Source organism: Lytechinus pictus, unplaced genomic scaffold, assembly GCF_037042905.1.
Source record: "Lytechinus pictus isolate F3 Inbred unplaced genomic scaffold, Lp3.0 scaffold_22, whole genome shotgun sequence".
NCBI lineage: Eukaryota > Metazoa > Echinodermata > Echinoidea > Temnopleuroida > Toxopneustidae > Lytechinus > Lytechinus pictus.
In genome coordinates this window covers 1,561,375-1,570,583 of record NW_026974142.1, presented here as the reverse complement: position 1 = coordinate 1,570,583, position 9,209 = coordinate 1,561,375, and positions in this window count along the sequence as shown.

The following is a 9,209-nucleotide window of genomic DNA, read 5'->3' as shown; positions in this document are numbered from 1 at the left end:
GCCCTCCCCCCCCCCCCCCATGGTGGCGCAAAAAAGGGGTAAGAAACAGAAAAAAGGAAGAGAAAAGGACAAGCAATTAGAATAGGAATTATACCTTAGTCCTTCTTAAGTCAGTATATAAAAAAAAAGGAGCTCACGCTTCGCGCTGGCATCAATAAATTGTTTAGTTATATACGCATCCCGACCTTACAGTTTTTTATGCGAACGAGAAGCACAAGCTGAAAATATTTGATATTCTAACCTGATAACTGAAAATGTATTTTTCATTTCATCATTATAAAAGTTTTCAGCTAGTGCTTCGCGGCCGCATTCATTTCTTAATATATATGCATCGTGTTCATCATAACAACTACTAACATAGGCGGATCGAGGCGGCCCGAGGGCAACCTCCCCCTATTGACAAAACAAATAAATTGTGAAAAACGGGGAAAGAAAAAAAAGGGGGGAAAGAAAGGAGAAAAAAGAAAACGAAACATAAAAGGAGGAAGACGATTGAATAAAATAAGATCAGGAGAAGACTTGGAAAACAATTTTTTTAAATATTTAATGTCACTATATTAAAGTTTCGCTCGCGCATCGCGCTCGCATTGCCTGTTCCATGAGATACATATCTTGCTCAATAGGCTGATATGTAATTTAAAATATAAAGTTTTGATATCAATATACAAAACATAATTCAGCTCGGACATCGATCTTTCATTATTTCGTTTATTTACCAATTTATGTTTTTAAGTGCTCTGGAAAATGTCCGTTTTATGGTTTGAATCAACATTTTGCAACATTTTGTGCGCTCGCACTATTTGCCAAGTAGGCCTACCTATTGTCGTTTTATATTTCATATAAGATTCTCTAAATATATTTTTTGAAGTGTCTCGATTGTAAAAAAATAATAAAGGCCTATGAGCTAGCGCTATGCGCTCGCATTTTGATTGGTGAGTTATGTATACCTATATATTAATTCTATAACAAACTACTTAAATCCCCCCATTAAAAAATTCCGGATCGCAATTTGCGCTCGCATTATTTGCTAAAAATATATCAACCAATGAATCCTATTCATGATTACAAAAATACTAAAAATATCCAGTTTTCAGGCCTCATGCACTGTCAACAAATTTTACACACTCATTAGGCTTAACAGATTAATAAATATGAAATAACATTTGTATGAATTCATAATAACTAAATTGTCCCTTTTTCAGAAATAAATATCAACAATATTTTAGGAAAAGAAATAGAAGATAGTCATCATTCTTTTATGATGACAAAATGGCCTAAAATGTCTCGATCCTAGGTCAAATAGATAATAAAATATCAGCTCGCGCTTCGCGCTCGCATTATTTATATAGTGCTATCAAATTTCCCTATATACACAGTGCTTAAATTGACCCTTTTCATATCGGAATTTCAAATATTATTTTTAGCTCGGGCTCTACGATCGCATTATTGATTTTTATAATGAAAAATGAAATGTATTCAGATTGCCAGGATTCTGTCTAACTCTAAAACACACGCACGCATGTTTTTGAAATACAAAGCTTGATATTATTCAAAACGTGCTAAAATTATCCAGTTTCGAATCAGAATATCAAACATTTTCTGCTCGCGCTTTGCGCTCGCATTATTATTGTAGGAAGATACCAAAAATTACCCATCCTTTTTCATGATTGACAAACATGAATCGAATGTCCCATTGGGGGATTTGAAATTTCATCTTTTTAGGCTGGAATATAAAAAATGTTCAGCTCGCGCTTCGCGCTCGCATTATTTAATCGTTGAAATATGTATCGTCTTAATGGCTAACTGCAAAATATCCTTAACAGGTCCCTTTTCGACCAGGCCAGAACGAATGTTTAACATTTCTGCTCGCGCTTCGCGCTCGTGGTAATTATCTAGTTACATACGCGTGCTGTTCAGGTTCACAAACATTGCCCAAAATGTTCAATTTTCAGGACAAAATACATGAAATTTCAGTTTTAGGTTACATAGGGCTAAAGAGATTATAACACATTTATTTTGCCTATAAAGTAAAGCTAAGTAATGACTGTTAGGACATGGGCGTTTTGTCCCCACCCCCCCCCCCAAAAAAAAAAAGAGAATCAAGACTAAGAAAAAATAGAGAGAAAAGGAAAGGAATTAAAATGAAATATAATATTATTTTCCAAATATTATGTCAAAATCCATCACAACCTTGTATATTTGTAATAAAAATGTCAGCATATTTGCTTGCTCGCTTCGCTCACTGGCAACTTCTTACTAATTTTATGCGATACACCATATCGAGCCCCCTCGAAATTGTTGGCTCATTACGGCACTGGGACAACCCCTTCAAAGAAGCAAAACAATCAACTTTGAGCGGCCGATCGGGGAAAATATGGGGAAAAAAATGGCCCCTCTCCCTATTGGCAGATGCTGGGTCCGCCCCTGACTTAGGCTTTCAGGATATAATGCATGAAAAATATATTTGAAAAAATCAGATCGCGCTTCGCGTTCTCAATATTTATTTAGGCCTTGTGAGATATCTCAATTTGTTTTTAAGAATTAAATCTCAGATTTTCTTTGACGTCTACCCCCCCCTTTCATTTATTTTTTTAACTTGTTGCCCTCGCCACCCCACCCCCCCCCCCCGTGCTAAATAAATACGCCACTGATGAGGAGAATTAGTCGATTGCTTCGAGATTGCATTATTCCCAAGAGGTTATCATTAATATTATTGAAGGGTATTCTAACACAACAGTACAGAAACTACAGCTCCCGTTCACACAATATTCTAGTAGGGCCTACTCTGGTAAGAAGTTAAACCAAATTAAAATCCCCCCAAAAATCGCTCGTGCTTCGCGCTCACATTGATATTACATTATATATTCGTGGATTTTTTTTTCAAGAACACATGAAAAAGTGGGCTTTTTCTTTTTTTTTCAAATGTGATTATAAGATAATTCAAAATCCATTTAAGACACTTAAGTTAGCCTGGCTGGGAGGGAGTGGGCGCCATTTTTCGAAAAGTACACATACGGGCGCCAAAAATCAGGTCAAATTTGCCCCCCCCCTGTTGCACTCACGAATGTAATAACGCCCACAAATGTAATAACACTTTACCCACAAATGTAATAACGCCCACAAATGTAATAACACTTTACCAACAAATGTAATAATTTCGCCCACAAATGTAATAATGCACTTTACCCACAAATGTAATAATTTTTGATCGCCCACAAATGTAATAATGACTTTACCCACAAATGTAATAAATTTGAAGGGATTTTTGGCGAATCCCTTCTAAACTAAAATCCTAAAGTAATGCGTTCATATAGCGATGGACCTATTGTAATACCTATTGTAATAGGTCCATGCGTTCATATAGCGATGGACCTATTGTAATACCTATTGTAATAGGTCCATGATATAGCTCAAAAGTCCAAAGTCTTTTTTCCAGACCCGGTTGTTTCAAAAATTATAATATAAGTCCAAAGTCTTTTTTCCAGACCCGGTTGATTAAAAAATTATGATATAAGTCCAAAGTCTTTTTTCCAGACCCGGTTGTTTCAAAAATTATAATATAAGTCCAAAGTCTTTTTCTAGTCCCGGTTATTTCAAAAATTATAATATAAGTCTAAAGTCTTTTTTCCAGACCCGGTTGTTAAAAAAAAAATTATAAAATAAGTCAAAACTAAGATACGATAATGATATTCAAGTGAAATAAAAATGAGAATCGAGCTTAGTCTTTTCTCCAGACCCAGTTAATTAAAATATGTGGAATTAATGTATTGTTGTGGTTTTAATTTAGACGGCGCGTATCTTGAATATATGCGCTAAGAGTAAATTGAGAATCATGCTTAGTCTTTTCTCCAGACCCAGTTACTTAAAATTAAAACCCTATAGTAATGCGTTCATATAGCACAAAAGTGTTGTCCTTTTTTCAGACCCGGTTAATTCAAAAATTATTAAATAAGTCCAAAGTCTTTTTTCCAGACCCGGTTGTTAAAAAAATTATATAAATCCAATTTTTTTTTATCCACACCCGGTTATTTCAAAAATTATAACATAAGTCCAAACTAAGGTACGATAGTGATATTCCAGTGGAATAAAAATGAGAATTGAGCATAAATGTATTTGTTGTTGTTTCAACTTATATGGCGCCTATTGTGAATATATGTGCTAAGAGTAATGTTATGTGATGATAAGACATATCTCACATATTCAATACTTAATCAATACTTCTACAGGAAGTATACCAGGTCCAACTTTCATTAGAAAGTATTACTCATTCTTCTTCCAGCTAAACTTCTGACGCACACACATTTTATGGGTTTCTTATCCACTACATTTCATGTTCTCCCTAAAAGGTCAACTTCCCCAATTCAGAGTAAAGTTATGACGTACAGATTGTTTTGGTCAAGCGTCCAAGGTTCACAACACCTGTTTGGTTGTAAAGAGTCTAGACCAGACCAATATAAAAGGGGTTAACTTCTGAACCCAAATCAGAATGCAGATTGGTTTACAGATTACTTTAGAGATTGTTCCAGCATACAGACAGCTACAGAAGAGTTTATATCTTGTTATACTGAGGTTGTTTTACCTGACTGCTAAGAAAGCACGAATGCCTGTGAGCAAGCAACCAGGGGACCAACGGCTTAAGGTCATCTCCGAGGGACCTGGTAATGAGGATAAATGCCTTACCAAAGGGCACTAGCGCACCACTTGGGAATCGAACCCGGGTCACCGGAATCCGAAACCCCCGCTCTACCGACTGAGCTATCGCGCCTCCCATCGCGCCTCCCATATCTTATACTGCAGAATTTATATATTATCTTAATCTTCAGAGTATAGTCACCATCAGACTTACTCATGTATTTGTCATCATCATCAACTTATTTATAATCTTTAATAAATGTATATATGAACTGTACACGCTTTGTATTGCTTCGTCTCATTTAAGTCTGATTGAACGTAAAAGTGCAATCGATCCAACCCCAACACAACAGTAAATTCAGAACCAAGCGTAGTCTTTTCTCCAGACCGGTTACTTAAAACTAAAAACTAAAACCCTATAGTAATGCGTTCACATAGCACAAAAGTGCAAAGTCTTTTTTTCCAGACTCGGTTAATTAAAAAATTATAATATAAGTCCAAAGTCTTTTTCCAGACCCGGTTATTTCAAAAATTATAATATAAGTCCAAACTAAGATACCATTATGATATTCCAGTGGAATAAAAATGATACTCGTGTTTAGTCTTTCTTCCAAACCTTGTTATTCTCAAATTATAAATAACAATACAACAACAAACACAGTATAAAAACCCCATAATCTTATTAATGCTGGATAACGTTGTTGTTGTTGTTATCTTGGGTTTTGAGGCGCGTGTCATTCAGATATGAATATTTACGCCTATGATCAATTTGTCGTTTTGTGACATGGACATATAGCATAGTCTTTCAGCCAGACCCAGTAATTTTTTTTCTGCAAAATAACGCAAATAGTAATAATAAATAAAACTACAAATCTAAGACCAAGCAATCCTTTAACCGAAGAACCTGTTTTAAAAAGAGGTTAAGAGCGTTGTCTTTAGTCTAGACCTAATCATAAAAAAAAAAATATATATATATATATATATATATATTTTAACGTAAGACCCTATCATATTCTTATTCTTGTGGAATAACACGAGATTCAAAACGTACTCTTTCCTCCAGACCCGGTTATTAAAAAAGTTAATTAAAAAAAAATTAAAATCTAAGACCAATTTTCAAAAGTTACACCCGGAAAAAAATATGTCTTTACCCCGCACCCGTTTTTTTTTTTTTTAATAATACTAAGACCCCTACAAAACATTGTAATAATGCATGGGTAAAGCAATCATCTTTTCTCAAGACTTGGTTATTATTTGAAAAAAATAAAATAGTTTTTACAAATATTCTAAAACGAATACCCAGTAATCTAATTACTATAGAATAACATGAAGATCGATTGTAGAGTATTATGCTTAGTCCTTCGTCTAGACCCAGTTATTTAAAAGATAAACAAATATTGAAGAAAAAAATCAAGGATAAGACCAATCTTCAAAATTAAACTCACTTAAAAATACTTGGGTTTATAGTGTTGTCTTTACCCCACACCCAGTTCTCTTAAAATACAAATTAAGCCAAACTATAAAAACCATGTGATAACGCGTACCACAAAGACGACAAATTAATCATAGGCGTAAATATTAATATAATACACGCCTTAAAATCCAAGATACATGTAACAACAACAGCAATAACGTTATTCTACATCAATGATATCGTGGGGCCTTTGCTGATACTGTTTGTTTGTTTTTATTGTTTTTTATAATTTCCTATTTTGAAATAAATGGGTCTGGAGCAAAGACTACACCATATTTCCATGCTATTTAATGTTGATTAGATTGCAGGGTCTTTGTTTTGTTGTTGTTGTGTTTTTTAATGATTTTTATTACTGGGTCTGGAGAAAAGACCACGCTATATTTCCATGTTATTCAACATGAATAGGATCGTGGGTCTTTGTTTTTTATTATTATTATTAATTTATTATTATTATTATTCATTTGTTATTTGAAAGATCTGGGTCTGGATGAAAGACTAAATATTTATAAGATAGTGGGGGTCTTTGTGTCTTGTGACAAAAAAAAAAATGATTTGTAATTTTGAAAGAAGTGGGTCTGGAGGAAAGACTACGCTATATTTCCATGTTATTCAACATCAATAAGACTGTGGGGCCTTTGTTTTATTATTATTATATATCTTTTCTTTGATTTGTTATTAAAAAATAACTGGGTCTTGAAGAAAGACTACGTTATATTTTCAAGTTTTTCGACATCAATGAGATAGTGGGTCTTTGTTAATAGTGTTCTTTATGATATGCAATTGTGAAATAATCGGGGCTGGAACAAAGACTACACCATATTTCGATACTAACTGGGCGTTGTGGCGTGCGCCTGTAATCCAAGCTATGCGGGGAAGTTGCAAATTGATGCAGAGGTTCGAGCCCTGGTCACGTGTTTCGGATGGTGACGTTAAAGGTCGGTCCCAGACGTAAATAATCATATCTGATTGATACACGTCTGACAAAACTCAAATACACACACACACACGCTATTCAATGTTGAAAAGATTGCGGGGTCTGTCTTTGGTTGTTGTTGTTGTTTTGTTTTTGAATGATTTTTTTCATAACTGGGTCTGGAGAAAATACTCTGCTATATTTACATTTTGTTCGACATTGATAAAATCGCGGGGTCTTTATTTTATTTTTTTATTATTTATTGCTTCTTATTTGCTATTTGAAATATTTGGGTCTAGAAGAAAGACTACGCTAACCTTCTATGCTAAACATTAAGAAGAATTAATTTTGGGATCTTTATTTTGAAGATTGTTTAAATGTTTTAAATAACCGGGTCTAGAGAAAAAAAAAGACTGTAAGTTTGCGCTATATGAACGCATTACTATAGGGTTTTATTTTAGAACAGATTCGCCAAAAATCCCTTTCCAATTTTGTAACATTTGTGGGTAAAGTCATTATTACATTTGTGGGCGATCAACAATTATTACATATGTGGGTAAAGTGCATTATTACATTTGTGGGTAAAGGGTTTTAGTTTTTAGTTTTAAGTAACTGGGTCTGGAGAAAAAACTACACTTGATTCTCAATTTACTATTAGCGCATATATTCACAATAAGCGCCGTTTAAGTTAAAACACCAACAAAGACATTTATTCCTACAGTTTTAATTAACTGGGTCTGGAGAAAAGACTAAGCTCGATTCTTATTTTTATTGGCGCAAATATTCACCAATGCATGAAACGCGCCGTATAAGCTAAAACAACAACATTTAATTCAACTGGAATATCATTATTGTATCTTCATTTGGACTTATATTTTAATTTTTGAAACAACCGGGTCTGGAAAAAAGACTTTGGACTTATATCATAATTTTTTTTACTCAACCGGGTCTGGAAAAAAGACTTTGAGTTATATTATCATTTTGAATGAACCGGGTCTGGAAAAAAACTTTGCACTTTGTGCTATATGAACGCATTACTATATGGTTTTAGTCTTTAGTTACCAGGTCTGGAGAAAAGACTTTGCTTGATTCTCAATTTACTCTTAGCACATATATTCACAATATGCGCCGAATAACTTTACACAACAACAAAGACATTAATTCCACAAGTTTTGATTAACTGGGTCTGGAGAAAAGACTAAGCTCGACTCTCATTACCATTCGACTGGAATATCATTATCGTATCTTAGTTTGGACTTATATTATAATTTTGGAAACAACCGGGTCTGGAAAAAAGACTTTGGACTTATATTATAATTTTTGAAACAACCGGGTCTGGAAAAAAGACTTTGGACTTATATTATAATTTTTTAAATAACCGGGTCTGGAAAAAAGACTTTGGACTTATATTATAATTTTTGAAACAACCGGGTCTGAAAAATAGACTTTGGACTTATATTATAATTTTTGAAACAACCGGGTCTGGAAAAAAGACTTTGGACTTATATTATAATTTTTGAAACAACCGGGTCTGGAAAAAAGACTTTGGACTTATATCATAATTCTTTAAACAACCGGGTCTGGAAAAAAGAGTTTGGACTTATATTATAATTTTTGAAACAACCGGGTCTTGAAAAAGACTTTGGACTTATATTATAAATTTTGAAACAACCGGGTCTGGAAAAAAGACTTTGGACTTATATTATAATTTTTGAAACAAACGGGTCTTGAAAAAGACTTTGGACTTATATTGTAATTTTTGAGACAACCGGGTCTGGAAAAAAGACATTGGACTTGTATTATAATTTTTTTAACAACCGTGTCTGGAAAAAAGACTTCGGACTTACATTATCATTTTTTAATTAACCGGGTCTGGAAAAAAAGACTTTGCACTTTTGTGCTATATCATGGACCTATTACAATAGGTCCATCGCTATATGAACGCATTACTACAGGATTTTAGTTTAGAACGGATTCGCCAAAAATCCCTTCAAATTTATAACATTTGTGGGTAAAGTCATTATTACATTTGTGGGCGATCAAAAATTATTACATTTGTGGGTAAAGTGCATTATTACATTTGTGGGTGAAATTATTACATTTGTGAGTAAAGTGTTATAACATTTGTGGGCGCTATTACATTTGTGGGTAAAGTGTTATTACATTTGTGGGCGTTATTACATTTGTGGG